This window comes from Nicotiana sylvestris, chromosome 10 (assembly GCF_000393655.2).
Source record: "Nicotiana sylvestris chromosome 10, ASM39365v2, whole genome shotgun sequence".
Lineage (NCBI taxonomy): Eukaryota > Viridiplantae > Streptophyta > Magnoliopsida > Solanales > Solanaceae > Nicotiana > Nicotiana sylvestris.
Window position 1 is genome coordinate 44,266,355 of NC_091066.1, and position 22,825 is coordinate 44,289,179.

Genomic DNA, 22,825 nt, shown 5'->3' on the forward strand with positions numbered 1-22,825 from the left:
TAAATATACTAAAATCATGAAAATGACTCAAATAAAGAGCTGTACCGCAAGCTCAGTAGTACTACCACAACATAAGGCTGAGAACCTGCCACATATCGTAGAAACAGAACACACGAATCTAACCCGCAGGATCATACTTCCACATAGCTTTGCTCCAATGCGCAACCTCATCCAAACACTGGTCCACATGAAACACCTTAAGTCACTATGCTCAAAATCGACAACCGTGTGCAATATGATGTCTAAAGCCAAGGCAATCATCATAACCACCGCGAAGCAATTAAATAACACCACACACCTCAAAAGGACATAACTGATACGCCATCTACCGAGCAATACCCAGTACTCTTCCCTCTCGAACTCCACTGAGAGGTCCTAATAACATCGCACCACATGTGCCTGTAACCACCAAATCCTAACTGCTCGCAACACGAAAAGGTTACTCATAGATCCTCCATGATTACTAATAGCTCAATAAAAACCGAATCAACACATCCCTCACCAATGGCAACTTGAAGTCAACAAAGCTGTCTCGATGTAAAACACACATCCATATAGGTCTACCAATGAACCACACATCAACTCTAGTTACACACAACAGATAAATAATCCTCCGAAGGTTCACATTGACTGAATCATAGCACACACTATCATCTGACTAACATATCCACATCTTTGTCGTCCACAACCACGAGCTAACCTATATATGAGAACTTCTAATCTCCAAGTCCATAAATCACACGAATTACCATATCTGATCCCAATTCCGCCACTCGCATATATAACACACCTCTAGTACTCAATCATCTCATGAGAGGTACACCTATAATTCTTTTGAGCCACCAAGCAAACTCGAATATCATCTGTCGATTAGACAAGATAGTGCCGCAATACCAATAAAGCATCTGTAACCTGAACACATCGCCTTTCCGAAATGTTATACCCTCATCAAGCCACACCAATTAGTGATCTCATTTATCTAGCCACCTGAAGCTGCCCATGGTATCTAAGAATTTGTGACCTTCCTTTCAAATATGAACCGTGTCCTTACACATGTAAATATCAATCCTACACAACATACCACATAAAATGTACCATCCTAGGATAACCACGAGAACTTTATATCCCTTCCGGGCCACAAGCTACATACTCAATTAGTCAAGAACTTTCCATTGAACCTATCTAGAAGAAAATCACTACACCTCCCACGCTCCTCATGCTAGTAGAAAACGTACACCTCCAAATCGTGGCAGAAAGTCATCAAGAACTCTCTGAATTTCATTTGCCTAAAACTAACCTGTCAAGACTGAATCCTTCTAACTCAACCAAGCTACGCAGGCCACTGAAACCCAAGAGCATTGTTGCGAAACACCTATATAAACTCATTACCTCGTAAGCATCCAAAGAACTAATCATATCCTTACCATACCGATCCGGCCTACTACCAAGCTATCCCATCTACCCGAGTTTCCTTCTGATCTACCGTCAGCTTGACACTTCTTCTTGCTACAATAGAACAATTCCTCAACCCAGACTCACCACACGATACCCAAGCACAAAACCACACCGTCTAAGACTCATAAGCCGCTGAATACTCTCTTAAATATTCCCAAAAGCACCACATTCAAAATACTTTACTCTGAAGAGACTTCCTACAAATCCCATAATTGATATAGAAATGCCACAAATCTTGACATCTTCTAATGAAAACTCAGTTTCTAGCCACACATACAACTTGAAAATACCTAATTGTTACATGTAAAATCTTGAACACATTAGAACCATTCTCGAGATTCATTTACTCTACTCAAACCGCAATTAGCTCGATCAAAAGAACCGAACAAACTGTGCCTCATTAGCACTTCAGACACTGCGGAATGCAACCTCATCCCAATACAACCAAGCAACTTCCTGCTCTATGCACCGAGCATCTTTTACCAACAACAACTCAAGACATTCCGTGATTCTCACACACCTATGAAGCATGACATAACCTTTGTCCAAATTTTCCTTTACTCGAGCCATCCTCGGTCTCAATCTCCGTAAGCCATAACTGATTCACCAGTACACCTCAAATTGGAACCAACATAACACATAACCGTGCAATCAACTAATCAATAACAGACTCCCCCACTTGGCTCGAAGCCATAGATCAAAACACACTCAATAAATCATAATGCATATACTCTATTTCTACCATAATACCCTAGTGAGATTAAACTCAACCCTTGATACACTCGTGAACACAGACCACCTAGTACTTTAAATCTTATGCGAATCTCGCATTCACCCTCGTAACAGTCAAGCCCACTCTCTTAAGCGACCTAAATTTGAATTTCAACACATATAATTCACTTGTAAATGAGACCTCCTAACAGATAACATAAGGATCACACAACCTCAGAACACACCGCAGGAGATAACCCACCTACTTTGCCTCCAACTAACATTTCTATATACCTTCCATCGTCATAAACACCATGCAACCACTTAGTCTTCCTAAGTCTGAACTCATACCGCAACATGAAATTTACTTCACTCCCAACTAGAACACATGAAAAGACTCTTCACACACCCATAACTCGGGGCTCTACTTCGAATTAAGATGGAAATCAAACACCAAATAGTCCTTGATGCCCCATAGCAGACCCTTCTCGCCTCATTCGGTTTATATGAACATATCTCCCAGTCATAACATACTCATCACGCATCTATCCAGTCATTACTTCTACCAATAGGGCACTATCAAACGTTTAAGTTCAAAAACACTTGCTCACACAATCAGCACCTCGGTGCTCAAGCTATAGGCAAAAATTTGGCCTCGAGTCCTCCAGACTGGCCCAATATCAACACATAGAGATCATATCTCGCCCCTCGATCAAGGAATCACAAGCCATCGATGCACATCTGATATCGAGCTCTCATGTGCGCATACGAACGCGTGGAAGGAATTCCAGGAGTTACTTTTCAAGCTGAATCAAGGATGCACGATAAGAATTCAAGAGTGTGAAGTTTTTCCTAAAGGTTTTGCAACCTCCCGATGATAAGTACAGACGTCTTTGTACTGATCCGTGAGACTCTACTAAACCTGCTCATGACTCGTGAGACCTATGTAACCTAGGATCTGATACCATCTTGTCACGACCCAAAACTCAGACCTGGTCATGATGACGCCTCTCGTGAAGACAAGGTCAGCCGACACAACACCCATTTTAACCCTTTAATCATTAAGAGTCATTTTAAGCATATAATTTAACAAATGTCTCATAATAAAAGTCTAAACGAATGATGCAGAAATAACATACAATCCCGATATCAGGGTCTCACTAGTCATGAGCATCTACCAAGGTCTAAATACAACAAAAATAGTCAAAAGTGTACTAAGTACAATAATGAAAATGAGATGAAGGAAGCAGTGATGCGAACGTTGTGCAGCCACCTTTCTAACTCAAATGACTTAGCGTTTGAGCAATCAACACCCTCTACCAGGTTCCGAAATACCTGAATCTGCACACGAGGTGCAGGGAGTAATGTGAGTACTCCAACCAAGTAAGTAATAAGAGTAAATAAAGACTGACCAGTAGGAAACGATGAATCCGCAAATATGATAACTCAATAAGCACAACAACTTTCAATCAGAATACGAGTCAATCGTCTCATTTGAAATCTAGCTTTTGGAAAAAAATAATTTAAAAATGCTTTCAAACAGTTTCAGTAGGGGTTCGATACCATTTATAATAAAAGAGATGAAAACCATAATCGACCCCTCGGGCAAAAACTTAGTTCGTATACAGCCCCTCGGCATCACAGAAATTCACAACCATTTTCGTAACTTAAAAACTTCAGTTTAAATGAAATATTATTTAAAACATTTGTTCAACATTTCCAATATAGGCTCGGTCTAAAGAGGAGTAAAAGCAGTAAGTTCATAAACAGGCCCCTCGGGCAAAACATCACTCATGTACATGTATATCTATAGCCCTCGGGCAAGCCTCTCAGTCACTCGTGACTCAGCTCTTACAAATCAGCGCTCACAACACTCACACTTAATAGGTACCATATAGTACCCGCTGCGGCGTGCAGCCTAATCCATATATATAGTCGAATGCGCTCACTGGGGGTGTGCAGACTTTGGAGGGGCTCCTACAGCCCAAGTGCTATATCGCTGCGGCGTGCAGCCCGATCCAACATATCGCTGCGACGTGCAACCCGATCCATATACATATCGCTGCGGCGTGCAACCCAATCCATATATATATATATATATATATATATATATATATATATATATATATATATATATATATATATATATTGCTGCGGTGTGCAGCCCGATCCATAGATATATAATCCTCACAACCAGGCCCTCGTCCTCTCTGAGCCATTAACCTCACAATCAGACCCTCGGTCTATCTCAGTCATAAACCTCACGATCACTCGGACCATCAGTAAAACAGGGAACTCAGCCCAAACAGTTTTCACATTTTAATAAGTAAAGTAATAAAATCAGATTTAAATAATAAACAGGTAAACGTAACTGAGGATATGCTTTCAAAACAAATAGAGCGATGAAACAAATAGTAAAAATGCCCCTAAGGGTCTCAACAGGTCGGCACAAGGCCCCAAACATGGCATACAACCCAAAATATAATATCAATCTCTAAAATATGGAATATCATAAGATTTCAAATCGAATACGCGACTTAATAGTTGTATCAGATGGACAAAGTCACAATCCCTAGCAGTGCACGACTCCACGCTCGTCATCTAGCATGTGAGTCACCTCAAAGTAGCATAATGATGTGAAATCCGGGGTTTCAAACCCTCAGGACAACATTTACAATCATTAATTACCTCGATTCGGTCCAATCTCTAGCCCGCGATGACCTTGCCTCTTGACTCGGCCTCATATCGCCCCGAATCTAGCCAAATTTAGAATCATATCATCAATACATGCCAAAGGGACAAATCCCACACGAAAATAATCAAATTAAATCTAAAATTCCGAAAATTGGTCCAACCCGACCCCCGAGCCCATGTCTCGGAATCTAATAAGAATCGCATCAATAGAATCCTCATCCTCCCACGAGTCCATACATATCAAGATCATCAAAATCAGACTTCAAATGGCCTCTTAAATCCCTAATTTAACTCTCCAGTTTCAAGCCCTATTTTCCCTAACTCTTTCTCTAATTCTTACCACAAATTTCATGATTAAACAATGAAATAATCACCATAGACAAAAGATGCGAAGCCCAAGTAGCTTACCTCTCTATCAACGCTAGATTCCCTCGTGAAATAGCAGCTTGGAGCTCCAAAATCACACAAAAATGGTCAACAAATGACTGAAAATCGCGAAGGGGCATTTTTATACATTCCGGCTAGCACTTCTGCACCTGCGATACCATAAGCACACCTGCGCTTCCGCTTCTGCGGAAAAACACCTACTTCTGCAGATTTCACTTACTCCTTCAGATTCCACATCTACGACCCAAGTATCGCACCTGCGGTCCCGTAGATGCGGTCAATGTCTCCACTTTTGTTGCTAGCACCGCTTTTGCGGTCTCCTTTACACACCAGCGAAATCGCACTTACGGTCCCCAATCCGCAAGTGCAGAAATACCAGAAGTAGCAATTCCAGCAGCTGCAACATGGTTTCAAACTTCCCGTCAACCATCCGAAATCACCCTGAGGCCCTCGAGACCTCAACCATACATGCCAACATATCCCATATCATCATTCAAACTTTTTCCAACCTTCGGAATGCTCAAAACAACATAAAAACATCAAATTTGCATCCAATTCAAGCCTAAGAATTCTAAAATTTTCCGAATTACACTTTTGATCAAAAACCCAACCAAACCACGTTCGAATGACCTGAAATTTTGCACATTCGTGACAAATGACAGAAAGGAGCTACTGCAACTTCCGGAATTCCATTCGAGCCTCTATATCAAAATCTCACCTATCAACCGAAAAATGCCAAAATCTTAATTTCACCAATTCAAGCCTAAACCTTCCACGGACTTCGAAAAATGCATTCCGATCACGCTCCTAAGTCTTAAATCACCTAACAAAGCTAACCAAATCATAAAAAATCTGATCCGAGATCATATACAAACAAGTCAAATCTTGATCAAACCTTTCAAATTTCAAGCTTCAAACTGAGAACTGTTCTCCCAAATTCATTCCGATTACCCTGAAAACCAAAACCAACGATTTACATAAGTCATAATACATTACGCGAAGCAAGTCATGCCCGAGAACTGGCGAGCAAAGTGCAAGAGCTCAAAATGACCGATTGGGTCATTACATGTTTAAAATCCCGAATCGAGGAAATTTGACTCTATTTACGGTCTGCGAACACAGAAATCCAGGTAAGTAATTTTGTTAACCCGGGAGAAGGTGTTAGGCATTTCCGAGTTCCGTGGTTCTAGCACGGTCGCTTTGATCATACTTGGCTTAATAGAATTGTCCAATTACTGATTTTAAAACCTATGTGCATTTGCCTCTTTTAATTAGTAAATTATCTTGAAACGGGTCACGCGCACTTGTACTCATTTCATTTGGCGCGTAAAAAATTATTTCATGCGTATGTGTCCACAATTAATCATGCTTTATTATATTAAGAAATATTTGTCAAAGTTGCACGAACACATACTCCGGGTTTGTTTTTAGATAGATTAAGTCGCGCTTAAAGCATTTTCTACAAATATTCATCTTAGAAACCGTAATCATGTCACGCGAACGTATACATAATAATGATAATAAATTAGTATCAATACACAAATAGTACAAGAGAACCCCTTTTTAGGATCAACATATTTTAATTAAATGTTCACAAGGTACGATTAAACAACTAAAGTTCTTCCAATCAAATGTTCACAAGGTACGATTCTTGGATTCTAGTGAACCAAAGCCCTATTGTAAATCAAGAACTTGATATGCAAAGAAATTAATATAAATTAAATCATGAAACAATCGAATGAAATCCCAATTAAGCCAAAAGAGAAATTTACCCCCAAAATAGCCCTCCCAAAAAAAATAGCTAAAGGAACTGACCTAGTTGAGCATTAAGACCATAACGCCTACTACCACTTTATTGCTGAAATTTCAAGCAGGTACAACAAAAAAGAAGCTCCAAAACAGTAACCCCAAACCAGTTATGGACTAGAAACTAGAACTGGAATCACAACCTCGAACATACCCAGCTCGACCGACTGATTTTCATATTGGTTCAGGGTGGTTTTTCGATTGTTTAAGACTAGTTTTGAAGGTGACAATAGGGAAGGACGCATGCTAGTGGTTGCCGAATTAATTTTTTCGGTCAGCTCGTAAGTAAATTTTCGGCAAGACCTGAATTTCACATAACAGCAAATAAACAACAAAAGTAACGGAAGTGAGATTGAAACCAGTGGTTATTAGCTCGTTTTTGTCTCTTCACTTTCGTTTTCTTTTCTTTTCCGCAAGTTGCTGCTAATTTCCTTTAGACCTTTGGTTGCTAGGTTCAGGGAGATGGGATGGTCAATTTTTGAAGGTTAGAGATGGGTTTTTCTTCACTAATGGAGAAAGGGGGAACGACTGAAGCTTTATCTTTTTGGTAGAGATTTTCGGTTCGTTCATTTCTCTCTTCTGAAGAAGACGATGATAGGGGGCGTGGGGTCTTCTTTTTAGAAAATGGCGGATTGTCCTTGTCCCTAGTTTTAGGCGTTAGGTTTGTTTCTAGCTTGTATCTTCAGCTGATTTTTAGAGATTTTTGTTTTGTCAAATCTTGATGGAATAGTTGCTTTCTGTTCTAGGGTCTTACAGTGTTATCCACTAATTTATATTAGAGTCTAGGTTAGTTTTTGTAGAGTTTTTAGGTTAAGGGGTATGGGCCTAGGAATTATGGACTTGGGAATTATAGGCTAGGTCCGGAAATTAGGCTTAAAAATGGCTTGCTTGAGCCCGAATTTTATTCTTTCCCCGCGAACGAGACAAATACAATTTCATTTATTAACTAGTCCTACTTAAGTAAAATAACTGTTAAAATAAGACTGACCGTTAAAACAAAACTATTTTTGGTATTTTTCAAGATTAATAATGACTATAAAACATTAATGAAACTATTTTTTTTGTAATTTTTATTTTCTTGTAATAAAATAAAGTAAAAGAATAAAAATTAGTTGAGATAGCGATATTAGGCCTAAATTAAATATTTACGTCCTAAAATATGAAAAATCTTGGGGAGGGTAAAAAATCGCATGTTTACAGCTGCCCCTCTTTGATTGGTTATGAAGTATTTTTAGAAAAAAGAACGACTAGACAGGTTTTTTGACCCGACCCTTATTTAAAAGACCAAAAGCTAAAAGAAAGGAGAATGTGACCGAGCCCTGGTATCTGAGCTACCTACATATTCTTGGCTATAAAGGAATCAGGCCACGTGTAGTTCAGAAGTGAATGAGGTGATGGAGTATACTGAGGTGGAGAGTCGGTCGAGGTGTCGTTCCATCGAGGTCATAGTTCGCGGTCCTGTTATTACATCAAAAATCAAAAAATGAGAAAAGACTAGCTAAGCCTATCAACTACGAGTTACAAGATTTCTATCTATAAGTCTTCTGAAACTTGATTTTGACTTTTGAATGGTTCTTCATGCAGACTTTGGATTTCAACCTTGACGCTTGCTAGTTGCAGGTGCTAGTTCATTATTCTTTAGCTTTTCAGATCAAAATCGGACATACCATGTCTGTAACTTCAGCCATGTCTTGAGCAGCCCACATCTTTCATCAACTTCTGCATTTGGATTCACTTCTTGCCTTTCTCTTTTTTTTTTATTCTGGATTGTGACTAACTTCTGTTGATCACCTTGGACTGTTGACTTGCATTCTTGCCGCGAGCTTTTTTTGTTGCTGGCTTGAATTGCATTCAAAAGTGAATTCCCTTATTCTCCAGGTAGGCGCCTGATTGCCAATACTCGAACTGTCTTCCTTCGAAACTTGGACAGGCTTCTCCTTGTTCTCCAGGTGGGCTCTTGATTACCAAAACTTGAACTATATTCCCTTGCTCTCCAGGTGGGCGCCTGTTTGCCAAAACTTGAACTGTATTTCTTTGCTCTCCAGGCGGGCGCCTGATTACCGAAACTTGAATTGTATTCCCTTTGTCACCTTAAACTGTTTTCCCTTGAAACCTGTGATGCCTTCCTTTGAAATTTGAATGGCTTTCCCTTTGTTTTTCCAGGTGGGCGCCTGATTACCAACATTTGAATTGTATTCCTTCCCTCTGAAACATGAATTGTTTTCCCTTTGTTCTCCAGGTGGGCTCCTGATTTCCAACACTCATACTGCTTTTCCCTTGACTCATTTTCCCTTTGTTCTCCAGATGCGCTCCTGATTGTTGAACTTGAACCGTCTTCCTTTGAACATTGATGCTTTCCTTTTGTTCTCCAGGTGGGCTCCTGATTTACAACACTCGTACTGCTTTTCCCTTGACTCGTTTTCCATTTGTTCTCTAGGTGGGCTCCTAATTGCTGAACTTGAACCATCCTCCTTTGAACATTGCTGATCTCCTTTGTTCTCCAGGTAGGTGCCTGATTACCGACATTTGCACTGTTTTTCCTTGAGACTTGAACTATTTCCCTTTGTTCTCCAAGTGGACTCCTGATTACTAACACTTGAGTTCCTTTCCCTTTGTTCTCCAGGTAGGCTCCTGATTTCCAACACTTGTACTACTTTTCCCTTGACTCGTTTTCCCTTTGTTCTCCAGGTGGGCTCTTGATTTCCAATACTTGTACTGCTTTTCCCTCGAAACTTGACTCGTTTTCCCTTTGTTCTCCTGGTGGGCTCCTGATTACTGAACTTGAAACGTCTTTCTTTGAACATTGCTGTTTTCCCTTTGTTTCCATGTGGGATCTTGATTTCCAACATTTGAATTATCTTCCTTTCCTCAGAAACTTGAATTGTTTCCCGTTTGTTTTCCAGGTGGGTACCTGATTGCCAACACTTGAACTGTCTTCCCTTTGTTCTCCAGGTGGGTGCCTGATTTCCGAACTCGAACTGACTCCTCTGAAACTGTTGCTTTCCCTTTGTTCTCCAGATGGGTGCTTGATTGCAACAAAACAGACAAAACAAAGAAATTTGTCTACCCCATTTTGATATTGGGAACATTTGTGAGTGTTAACCAATTCTTGTTATCAAAATAAGTTCTAACTAAAGTGAAAAACATAAATGCTAAATTACACTTCCCAAAAGTAAAATTCTTGTCAGACTTTGTCACTTAGAGGGACTCAGAACTTACTAAATCCCGCTATCCAGGAGGGTACTACAAACTTACTGCCGAGCCTATCTGGTACCTGCTTTCCTCACGGAGGGTTTCTCCGGAACAAACAAAATTTCCTGCCCATGTTTCAATCAAAGAAAAACTTGTGAGTTTAAACATGGTAGTTGGTTTGTGGCTTTGCCTTTGTGGGCGATTGCTCCTTCACTTCCAATGATAACTGCGATTTCAACTCGAAAGACCTTGCCTGTTTATTGACTGACCACTTTCTCTGTCACCCTTATCACGGAAAATACCTCTAATCCGTTCAAACCCAATACCATTCATCTGTTGCATTGTGCTCATGCATTGACATATACCGAACCTTTGTGTTTCACACGAATCCCATAGCACGTCAATTGTCACCCACTCAGTGCGCTTGTTGTTCTTTCCTGACATATGCTATTGGCCTTGGCTTTGAGGTCTATTGCTTCTTCACTTGCCATGATAACTTTGATTTTCACTTGGAACCACTTTCTCTGTCAACCTTATCACAAAAAATACCTTTGATCCATTCAACCAACATCCTCTATCTGTTGCATTGTTCATGAATTGACATATACCAAACCTTTGTATTTCACATAAATCTCAAAGCATGTTGATTGTTACCAACTCAGTGTGCACGTTGTTCTTTCCTGACTTATGCCACTTTGATGTGCTAACCAGATCTCGTTTTGTGCAATTGGAAAGTTGGTGGCAAATTTTAAAGTCATTTCTCACTTGTTCTGACCAAACAGACTCAAGAAGAGGAAGTAACCAAGACAAAAGGAACAGAGTAAAGGACAATGGAAAAACATGATTCCTCTCAAGAAAACTACAAAGTAGAAACTTATCAGATATGGAGACCAACTCTAATGACCATGACATGCATCTTTGGATAAACTGGCTTAATCTGTCAAGCAAGTCTGATGTTCAACTCTTGTTATACCCCTAAATTGTGATACTGGGCTTCAATGCTCCGATTATCCAATCTGATTCACAATCCTTATTCGACTTGTAGTGCTCGAAGGGTTTTCACCATCAAGCCTCTCTCATTTTGTTCTCTTTCTCAACTCACCATCGCCTTATAGTGCCTATGAAGGTTTTCACCAATAAGACTCTCTCATTTTGTTCTTTTCTTCTTATTTCCTCTGATTCTGTAGACGACAAGGCATTTACCATGGTAAAAACATCATATACTCTTGGCATGTCTAAACTCAGCACTCTCAAAGATTATCTGGGAGGTCTTTTTTGGACTGTAATGTGGCTTTTGGACAGGGTTAGAATGAAAGGATATCATAAAGGCTCAAAATCACTAAGACAACGAGGTTAATTTATTTACAACTTTTGTAATCCATTATAAAAACTTTTCCCCAATTTCTAAAACAGGGGAATTTGAATCTATTTTTCCCCTTTTTTTCTTTTTGATGGAGTTACTAAGAAAGACTGTCCCACTCTCGACTTTGTGGGATTATGCAATATTTTATTTGGTATGACCGAACCGTAAGGATGCCTACGTATATTGTGGTGACAAGAATCAGGTCAAACGTAGTTCACAAGACTACTTTTGTTACTATTTTTCTTTTTCTTTTCTTTTTTTTTTCCCATTTTTTCTCTTCTTCTTTAATTTTTTTTTGAATTTACCTTTTGGAATGAACCTTTTAAAATAAACCTATGGGGACATAAACATTTTTTTTCTTTTTTCTCATGACTTTAACTTGATTCCAAAAGAGGGGAGGTCAAATAAATTAGTACAGGCTCAAAAGGGTATCAAATGGTATAAAGTATTTGGATAGCTGAAAGAGGGCCTCCCAATCTCTAAGAATACCAAGTATAACACATGCGACCTGAAATGAAAAAAGAAGAGCACACACAATATTTTCTTTACAACTTCGCCATAGCTATCATTGATATGCTTTCCACCTTTTTAGTGCCTTGTCAAGTAATAACTCTCATTGGGTTATTTCTTCTTCACGATGGGCACCCTCCGTCTATTTGGAGCAAACTCCCTTGACTTTATCTTGTAACTTGAGATGCACTTGAACTCAAAGTTGCTTGCTTTAAATCGTCCGAGATGGGATGCACTCTCCTTTAACGAATTCTTGTCACCCTATTATCTTCCCAAATCATTTGCCCTAGCTTCCCATGGTTCGGGCTTCAAATGATCTCAAAATGTCCAAATCTGTACTTATTTCCCTCAAGTGTCCCTATCATCTTCAAAATTATTTCATTGCTTCATGATTAGGCTAATTTTAAGACCATGCCTAGAATTATACGTGCATGTAATGTCACTAGAGTCAGCAGGAAAAGAACTATAAAAGGAAAAGAGAACTAAACAAACACTAACTAGAAATAACATAAAACAGGAAATTGCAGTAGACAAATGTTGAAAGGGTTTGAACAACAAAACAAGTAAAATAAGCTGGGATTACAACCCTGGAACAAAACTAGACAACACTAAATGAGCTACTACACCTAAACAAACTATGCAAAATAAAAGGATAAAAGAGTTTGAGTCACAAGACAATATCCGGATTACAACCCTAAAAATAACCCGGACAACAGAAATGACAAAAAAATAAACCGCCAAGACTCCTCCCCGGCTAGCAAAGAGATGGAGCATCTTTCCAATTACGAAGCACGACATCTCAGCGACTGAGTTCCTCATCAACATTACTAGGACCTTCACAAGTCTCCATCACATTGATTTTAGCAAATTGCATTTGGGTCCCTTTTGTCGGCTCGTTCTTAAGATCAACCCCTGATAGCACTGAAAGCTTTGCAGCACGTGGACCTCCGAGGATCTCAGAAGAATTCTCATATTCCTTTTCAAAACAAATCATACCCACCATATATGTCTCATTATGAACAAGCGATGGACTTTGGCTAGTGTCTACTGCATCTAGATTTTGCACGACAATGTCACCTGCATCAATAAGCTTCTAAATTGCTTTTTTTCAGATGCCAACACTTTTCTATGTTGCAACTCAGGGCATCGGAGCAATATGCGCACCTGTGAGAATAATCAAAATTCTTTGGAAGAGGGTTCGACATTTTTATCTGAATCGGCTTCAACATGTCCAATTGCCTCAACCTTTGGAACAAACTGGCATATGATTCTCCAATGGGAGTGAACGTCTTTTCCTTTTGCTTTTGCCTTTTCATCTTGTATTCTGGCCTCGGTTGGAACCTTTTGTGGGTAGGTGGTTGGTATACTTGAGGGGCCACGTAAGATATTTGTGGAAGTGGTGTAGTCCATTGCGGGTCTCGTGGGTGTGGAGCATATGGTGGTGCATTGTGGATGCAGTACTGGGAAGGTGATGTATGACTTTGGGGATTTCGTGGAGAGAAGTAGCATTGGGGAGGATTATCTGGAGCACATGGATATCCATGGGGTCGATATCGAGGCTGAAAGCATTGAGCAGGAATGCCCAATGGATCCTGTCATTGGCGTGACACAACAACATCTTTTCTATTTCTCTTTCTTCCATCCAAACTTACTAAGATGTTCTGAATGTCTTTTGTAGTGTCTTTCAATGCAGGATAACTCATGATTTTGCCTGACTTGATTCCCTCTTCTACCATCTCCCCATTTTTACCACATCATTGAAAGGTTTGCCCAAGGCCGGGATCGAATAACTGAAGTACGTGGGCCCCTAGGCTTGTAGGTAAAGCTCAACCATTTCTTCTTCACCAATCGGGGGACTGACCCGAGCAACTTGTTCCTTCCATCTGAGCCCAAACTCCCTAAAGCTTTCCCCCAGTTTCTTTTCCATATTAGATAGGGAGGAGCGGTCTGGGATAATGTCTAGATTGTACTGAAAGTGTCGAACAAAATCTTGAGCCATGTCATCCCATGCATGCCACTTATTGACATCCTAATGAGTGTACCATTCCAAAGCTGCCCCACTCAAGCTCTTACTAAAATACGCTATCAACAAATCATCTTTCCCACCAACACTTCTCATTTCACTACAGTAACCTCTCAGATGGGCTACTGGATCTTCACGTCCATCATATAAATTAAGCTTTGGCATTTTAGACCCTTTCAACTTTCTGGATAGCTCATCTTTATCCATTGTCTTAGCAGGCATTGCAGTCTCACCGGGGGACTCAAAATGAAGAGCGTAAGAGTACGGACCTGAGGCCTTGAAAATTGGTTCTGGAGCACAGTGTTGGGCATCGGGGGATTTGAACATACTCTCGCTAGAGGATCGAGTAATAGTAGCTGGTTGAGGAGCTATAAAAGCATGAGTGGTCAAAGGAGCGAGATATGATGTGCTTTTGAGGGGTGGAGTGTGAAAAGGTTGTGGGAAAATATCAACAGTGGGAACCTGGGCTTGTGATAGTGGTAGGATAGTTGCAGGATTTTCACTGTAGTTAGTAGAGAATGAAGGTGGAGGACACCCTCTGATCCAAGACTGATACATTTCTGCCATCTGCTGTTTCAATCTTTGGACCTCCTCTTTCAATTCAGACTCATACTCCACAAACTCCCTCGACGGGTCAAAAACTCCTGTGTCCAAGTCTTTGCTAGCCATGACTACCTTACTCTTTGACCTTGTGTTGTATGGAAGAGTGACCAGTTTAAGAACCACAAACCAACCACCCTTCTGCTATAATGGAGATAACAAAAAGGAACAAAATGAAGTCATCACGTTAGCGTTAGGGCATTTAACAGCTGCAAATATCACATTATGTGCAATGCACCTAGTAACAATTAATGGTTCTAGAATGACTTCTAGGGTCACAAGGTCACTTGGTATTATCCCAATTTGTTCATTTCAATCTTCTCTTTTCTTTCTTTTCTAGCACTTCTTGGCTTGCTCATTTTTCTCCCTCATTTTTTCTAATTATCGCTCTTTTCTTTCCTCTCATTTCCCACATCCCATAATTTCACCTCTTTTTTGCTTTTCCCTTTTTTCCTTTTATTAAATAAAAAAAATGATTTGATCGAACCCTATGTAGGTTGCCTACGTATCATGACACAACATGAATCAGATCTTTGCGTAGTTCGGGAAGATCGGGAATAAAGGAAATAAACTAACGTTCTCTTTTTTTATTATTTTTTTTCTTTTTTTTACCTTAATGACTACTCTGACGAGAAAAGGGAAATAAAAGAAACAAATGTCTTTTTTTTGAGTTTTCTAGACTTAATGTTCAATAACCTATTCTAAACTCAAGATTAACGAGCATTTATTTTTTCTTTTTGAAACAAACACTTTATGGGAATTATTAAGGAAAAACCCTAGAAGAGAAAAATATTCTTTGATTCCTTTTTTTAGGAAGGAAATCTAAAGAGTAAACCAAAGAAAAGTATTTTGAATTTTCGTTTGATATCTTGAGGAAAGATTTCGAAACAGGAAATGAACAAGATAAAATAAATATTTTTGGATTTTAGTTTTTGATTGCCTAAGGAAGAAACTCTAACGATAAATAATATATAAAGTATTTTTTTTTCTTCTATGTACAATATCCTAAAGTTTTAGTGAAAATAAAAAGAATATTTTTAATTTTTTTATATATATTTCCTGAAGAAGAACCTCAAAAGAAAGTTTTTTTTTTGGATTTTTGGAATTAATATCTTAAGAAAACTTCTAAAGAGGTATTGAAGAAAATTCTCTTTTTTTTTTAAATTTTTAGTCTTAATATACAAAAGGAAATATAAAATAAATTTTTATTTTAAGTTATAGATATTAACTTCCTAAGGCAAACCACTTCAAAAGAATTTTTTTATTTTTTATTTTATTTCTAGAATTGGTATGCTAAAGAAACTTCTAACGGAAATATAAAATGCAAAATCTCTCTCTCTCTCTCTCTCTTTTTTTTTTGATTTTTGAGTTATAACACACTTTTTGAAATACAAAATAGAAAGTACAATAACAAAATATTCGACATTACTGTACAAAACTAGAAGGTAAAAGACGACATAAAAAGAAAAACAGACTGAAAACATAAAAAACTAACTACAATAACCCTGAATGAGCAACTCCTGAATGAGCGATCCTGACTGGATGGTCCCGAGGTGTCTGTCATGTTCAAACTCCGGTAAGTAGATCCACACCCCATGAGAAAATTAAAAAAAATAAAGTTAAAGACTAGAACGCTATGTGAGACAATAACCCTTCCTGTTAGGCACATGCAAGACATGATTGTGACTATTTTTCTAAAACTAACTTATGTGGCTAAAAGTGGCTAAAAATGCAAGATTTGGCTAAGACCTAGGGAAGCCAAGAATGTAAGACTCCCTAGGAAGACCGGATCCTATGTGGTATGCCTACGTATCATGCCCCGAAAGACGAGAATCAAGTATGCGTAGTTCAGGCAAATTGGATACAGGCGAGAATAAAAAACAACTAATTTAGAGAAAAAAAATTGTCTCTTTTTTTTTTTTTTGAAAAATGATGAAACATGTAAAATCTTTTTGGATGTTTTTTTTGATTTTTGGAAAATGATGAAAAAGTGCAAAATCTTTTTTTTTTTGAATTCTTCACTTTTTTTCTTAACAAAAATATGACAGAAAAACATAATTAGGTCCTACTTGCTTTATTCTCACACTTCACCTTCTCTTTTTTTTTTCTTTTTTTTTTCCTATTCATTTTCCCTCAACAATTATTGGTCCGCTAAATGACCCTTTTACCCTTGAAGAAATGCAACATGTAGCACATAGGATGCATCAAGATAGTCTGTTATTTTGGGTACACATGTCCTAGACGGACCCAACCCCTGTATTGAGTCCCCTAAATCAAATGCACTTGATGCAAACAAACGTTCCTACCTGGGATCTGGCATGAGACTGTGTTTTTCTAGGTTTAAATCCTGCGGTTATGTTCTAGACTTGGGTTACCCGAGCGGACAACCGAAGAGAGGGGGCAACGTACCGGGAGCACTAAAGTCTACCTGGCCTTGCTGCTGGACCAACCTCATTCTATTTGGAATACTTTCTACATAAAAAGTGGGCCACGCGAATGTGTGCAACATTTTCAGACGACTCAGAGGGGTGGCGTAAGAAGAAAGTTATATACAATTCAAAAAATATTAAAGCGGTAAACATATAGCATTTAGCACAAAAGGTTCAGAGAATACAACAATATGAACAATAAATGAAGCTAAGTAAAAATCATATTAACAAGCTCGAATTCTTGAAGCCTGAACCAGAGATTCTAGGTTCTTGTCCCCAATAGAGTTGCAAGAGCTGTCGCGCCTCGTTTTTACTACCCCCGAGAGGGTGTAAGGGAGTTTTTTCCATTTTAAGTGACAATCGAAATGAGATTATTATTTAAGATTAGAGTCGCCACTTGAGATAACTTATGGTGTCCCAAGTCACCGGTTTAAAATCCCGAATCAAGGAGATTTGACACTATTTACAGTCTGTGAACACAAAAATCCGGGTAATAAATTATGTTAACTAGGGAGAAGGTGTTAGGCATTCCCGAGTTCCGTGGTTCTAGCACGGTCGCTTTGATCATACTTGGCTTAATAGAATTGTCGAATTAATGATTTTAAAACCTATGTGCATTTGCCTCTTTTAATTAGGAAATTATCTTGAAACGGATCACGTGCACGTGTACTCATTTCATTTGGCGCGTAAAAAATCATGTCACGCGTACGTGTCCACAATTTATCACACTTTATTATTATTAAAATATTTTGGTCAAAGTTGCACGAACGCATACTCCGGGTTTGTTTTTAGATAGATTAAGTCGCGCTTAAAGCATTTTCTACGAATATTCATCTTAGAAACCATAATCATGTCACGCGAATATATACATAATCAAGATAATAAATTAGTATCAATACACAAATAGTACAAGAGAACCCATTTTTACGATCAACATATTTTAATCAAATGTTCACAAGGTACGATTAAACAACTAAAGTTCTTTCAATCAAATGTTCACAAGGTACGATTCTTGGATTCTAGTGAACCAAACCCCTATCGTAAATCAAGAACTTGATATTCAAAGAAATTAATATGAATAAAATCAAGAAATGATCAAATTAAATCCCTATTAAGCCAAAAGAGAAATTTATACCCCCCCCCCAAAAAAAAAGAGCTAAAGGAACTGACCTAGTTGAGTATTAAGACCATAACGCCTATTGCCACTTTATTGCTGAAATTTCTAGCAGGTACATTAAAAGAGAAGCTCCAAAACAGTAATCCCAAACCAGTTATAGACTAGAAACTAGAACCGAAATCACAACCTCGAATAGACCTAGCTCGACCGGCTGATTTTCACATTGGTTCAGGGTAGTTTTTCAATGGTTTAAGACTGGTTTTGAAGTTGACAATAGGGAAGGAAGCCTGTTGGTGGTCGCCGAATTATTTTTCCGGTCAGCTCGTAAGTAAATTTCCGGTCAGACCTGAATTTCACGTAACATCAAATAAACGACAAAAGTAACTGAAGTGAGATCGAAACCAGTGGTTATTAGCTCGTTTTTGTCTCTTCACTTTTGTTTTCTTTTCTTTTCCGCAAGTTACTGCTAATTTCCTTTAGACCTTTGGTTGCTAGGTTCAGGGAGATGGGGTGGTTAATTTTTGAAGGTTAGAGATGGGTTTTTATTTGCTAATGGAGAAAGGGGGAACGCCTAAGGCTTCATCTTTTTGGTGGGATTTTCGGTTCGTTCGTTTCTCTATTCTGAAGAAGACAATGACAGGGGACGTGGGGTCTTCTTTTTGGAAAACGGCGGATTGTCCTTGTCCCTAGTTTTAGGCGTTAGGTTTGAATCTAGCTTGTATCTTCAGCTGATTTTTAGAGATTTTTGTTTTGTCAAATCTGGATGGAACGGCTGATTTCTATTCTAGGGTCTTAGAGTGTTATCCACTGATTTATATTAGAATATAGCTTAGATTTTGTAGGGGTTTTTAGGTTAGGGGTATGAGCCTAGGAATTATGGGCTAGTTCCAAAAATTATGCTTAAAAATGGGTTGCTTGAGCCCGAATTTATTCTTTCCTCGCGAACAAGACTAAAATACGATCTCATTTATTAGTTAGTCCTACTTAAGTAAAATAACTATTAAAATAAGACCGACCGTTAAAACAAAACTATTTTTGGTATTTTTCAAGATTAAAAATGACTACAAAACATTAATGAAACTATTTTTTTTTGTAATTTTTATTTTCTTGTAATAAATAAAGTAAAAGAATCAAAATTAGTTGAGATAGCGATATTAGTATCCCGCCCCAAAATCCGAGGAGCGCGACCGACGCTCAACCGAGTAGACCCGACTGAGCAAGCCTGTTAGGTTTCTTTCTACCAAAACTAATTCATGAATAAATAGGAGATGGACTCCATTAATCTTACATAGTAAGTATTTCATTATCAACTTCCATTTCATTTTCATTAGCAGCTTAAATCATAATTATCAAAATATTACAAGTTTTATAAATCATTGTCAAACATCAATATTTTTACTTTAATTCCAATACCCGACACTACCCACAACCTGTCTATGGAGCCTCTAAACACAACTGAAGAGTAATGTAATATGAAAATCCCGGTAACAAGGCTCTGGCTATACCTCAAGTACAAAGTACATGATGAATAGATGAAATAGGGCCCCGACACGAAGTGGGGCTCACCAAGTCACCTGAAAGGATTATGCGGCACTAGTTGCAACCAACACTGCTTGTTATAGAAACACCTATATCTATTTAATGACGTAGCGCCCGGGCAAAAGGGACGTTAGCGCCATCGAATATCATCAATACATTACCACCACGTGTATATATACCATGGCGTCCGATCACGGCCCGATCGGCTAAGCCGTCTCCCCGAGACGTTACCATTTTCCATCAATCATCTCAATTCGATACTTGTTTCACATATATCATTTTATAGGAACTTGGGGCCATAACTATCACGTCATATATTTGACACTAGGCCATATTTCACATCATTCCCAATTTCAATGTTAGATTTGTGATTTCGGATGACATGTGTACACAAGAGCAAATAAAACTGTAAGCATAGATGAGACTTCACATAGAGGACACAACATATGCAGCTTCAGTCTTAATTTAAGGTCTAAGCATTTGAATACATGATTCATATTCCATAATTCACGTTTCACATTGTTCCCATTTTCAACATTTACTTTGCCACTTAAGATCACAGGCGCATACAAAGTCAATTTAAAACATAAGCATAGAGAGGAATTCGTCAATTTTGGCATATTAGTCCAAAAGTAACCTTGGCATGACATTTAGGCATTTAGTACATAGATCATGTTCTCTAAACATCCTCCATTTACAAAGAATAACATTTAAACACATGAAGAAGTACCTACCACATACCTTTTCACAATAATAATCCACTTAACACAACAAGTACTGTATCAATCACGTTTCGAACTTACAATATTTACACGGGCACCATGGAAGCTCAATTTCTAAGAGACGGGGTTTTTACATACCACAATGGAGCTTTCCTTAAATCTCTACAATACACCAAGACCTCTAGCAATAACAATCTATAAGGAGATAGCGGAAATCGATTAATAATTAGGAAGATTATCCATGGTGTATCTCTCTTAGGAATTTCATCAAACACCTAACATGCTAAGTAGACTACAAGGTTTAGAAATGGCAATTCCTTCCTCCCTCAACCAATTTTAACATGAACTACCTAGATTAGTTCTTTAACATTACATACTACAACTTAGTCCCACATGCATGGCCTATTTCTGACCCCCACAACATATTTGAACCTTTAACCTATTGCATGAAGTTTTGGAAGTAGGACTTACCCGGATGGAGGACAATCTATGGATATCTTCCTTGATTCTTGAATACTTGAGCAAGATTTGGATGATTATGAAGTTAGGCCCCTCCTTTATCTCTCTATATGCTCTCATCTCTCTCTAAAATCAGTAGAAAATGACCCCAAAATGAACCCCAAATTCTATATATTAAAATGGGGTTGGGTTATAAAAATAGGAAAAATAACCCTTTGAAACCGGGTCTGCGATTGAAGAATGGACCGCAAAACAAGAACGTGGGCCGCATAATGCACTGCAAAATAGGTGCCCAAAACTGGGCAACACTGGCCCAATTTGCGACAGATCTGCGATCGCAAAGTCAAAAATGCGACAGATTTGCGATTGTAGATTCGACACAGGATCACATTTTTCCAGCCTTTGGTAATTTGATCATAACTTTGTGTAGGAATGTCCAAATGACAAACGGTTTGAAGCGTTGGAAACTAGACTGAAAAACCTTTCATTTGATAGGTTGTTCATCAAATGAAACCTTATAAACATTTAGATATGCTTGTTCAAAATGTGGTCTTGTGCAAACTCGGTTGGAATCTTAGTCTATTATGCAATTTTCCAATGTGACTTAGGCTTAGGCCTTTCCTTGGGCCCCAAATTACTTATGATAAGACTTGTACACTTATTTACCAAATCCAATTGATGCCCACCATGTTAATAGCACATAAAATATTATAATTAGCCTATGTGGCACCACAAAATCCTAGATTACTTAGCGAAATTTTCCGGGGCCTTACATTCCTCCCCCTTAGGATCATTCATCCTCAAATGAGGAGCAGAGCCTGACCCAAATACCTAATATAACATATCTCTTTTCTACCCTACCTGAAGTCCCTAAATTTTGACTAACTCCCAAATTTTTCAGAAATTTCGGCAGCATCTCTTTTGTAACTAGGCCTATCCACTTGTCAGAGAATCACCCAAAACCATCCTAAAACTCATCCATAACTCGACAAAGCACCACAATGTATATATTAATAACAATAACCTCAGCATTACATGCACTACATTATCATGATGATACCTGGACATGGACTGTACATTTTTAAATCATAACACCTAGAAGGTACTTTTCAAATCAAAACCAACTGTTATACAATCAAGAGAAAATACCTTATTTCCACAATACTCTTGGCCTTCAATGTAGCCTCTTATATAGGCTCTTCCATAACACATTCGCGGAAACAACCCCAAACTCCAAACTTATCTAACAAGGATGATAGCTAGATACCTCGCATAAGCTAACTATCTATTAACATTCACCTTCATTAATTTTAACCAGGATGATACACAAATGATCTCCACCTACCTTCTTAGACATAGACATATAAAAACACAAATTTATGAGGAACAACTATGGGGAAACATCATACTCCTATTGCGACCTAATGGGAAATGCGCTTACGTACCCTTCATAATCAACTCACATAACCTCTACAGGGGAGAATTTTGAGAATAACCGGTTCACCCTCCTGAATTTTAAATCTCTATGCGAACACCTAAACTAAACTCGTGGTGAGCTTCACGATTACTCTAAGATGTGTTATAATAAATTGACCATAAAATTACCTACTGAATATATGTGATCACAGGATGACTTTGACACGTTTGAAACTTCAATACCAAATAGATCTAATACAGGAAGGAACAACAGAGTTCAAGATTGGGATAGAATTATTCAGGAATCCATTTATGCGCTGAGCAGAGTATTTCATGAGGTTACATACTAAGAGACACGAGGATTTCTATTAATGAGGCTGACATGGTTTAATCCAGGTGACT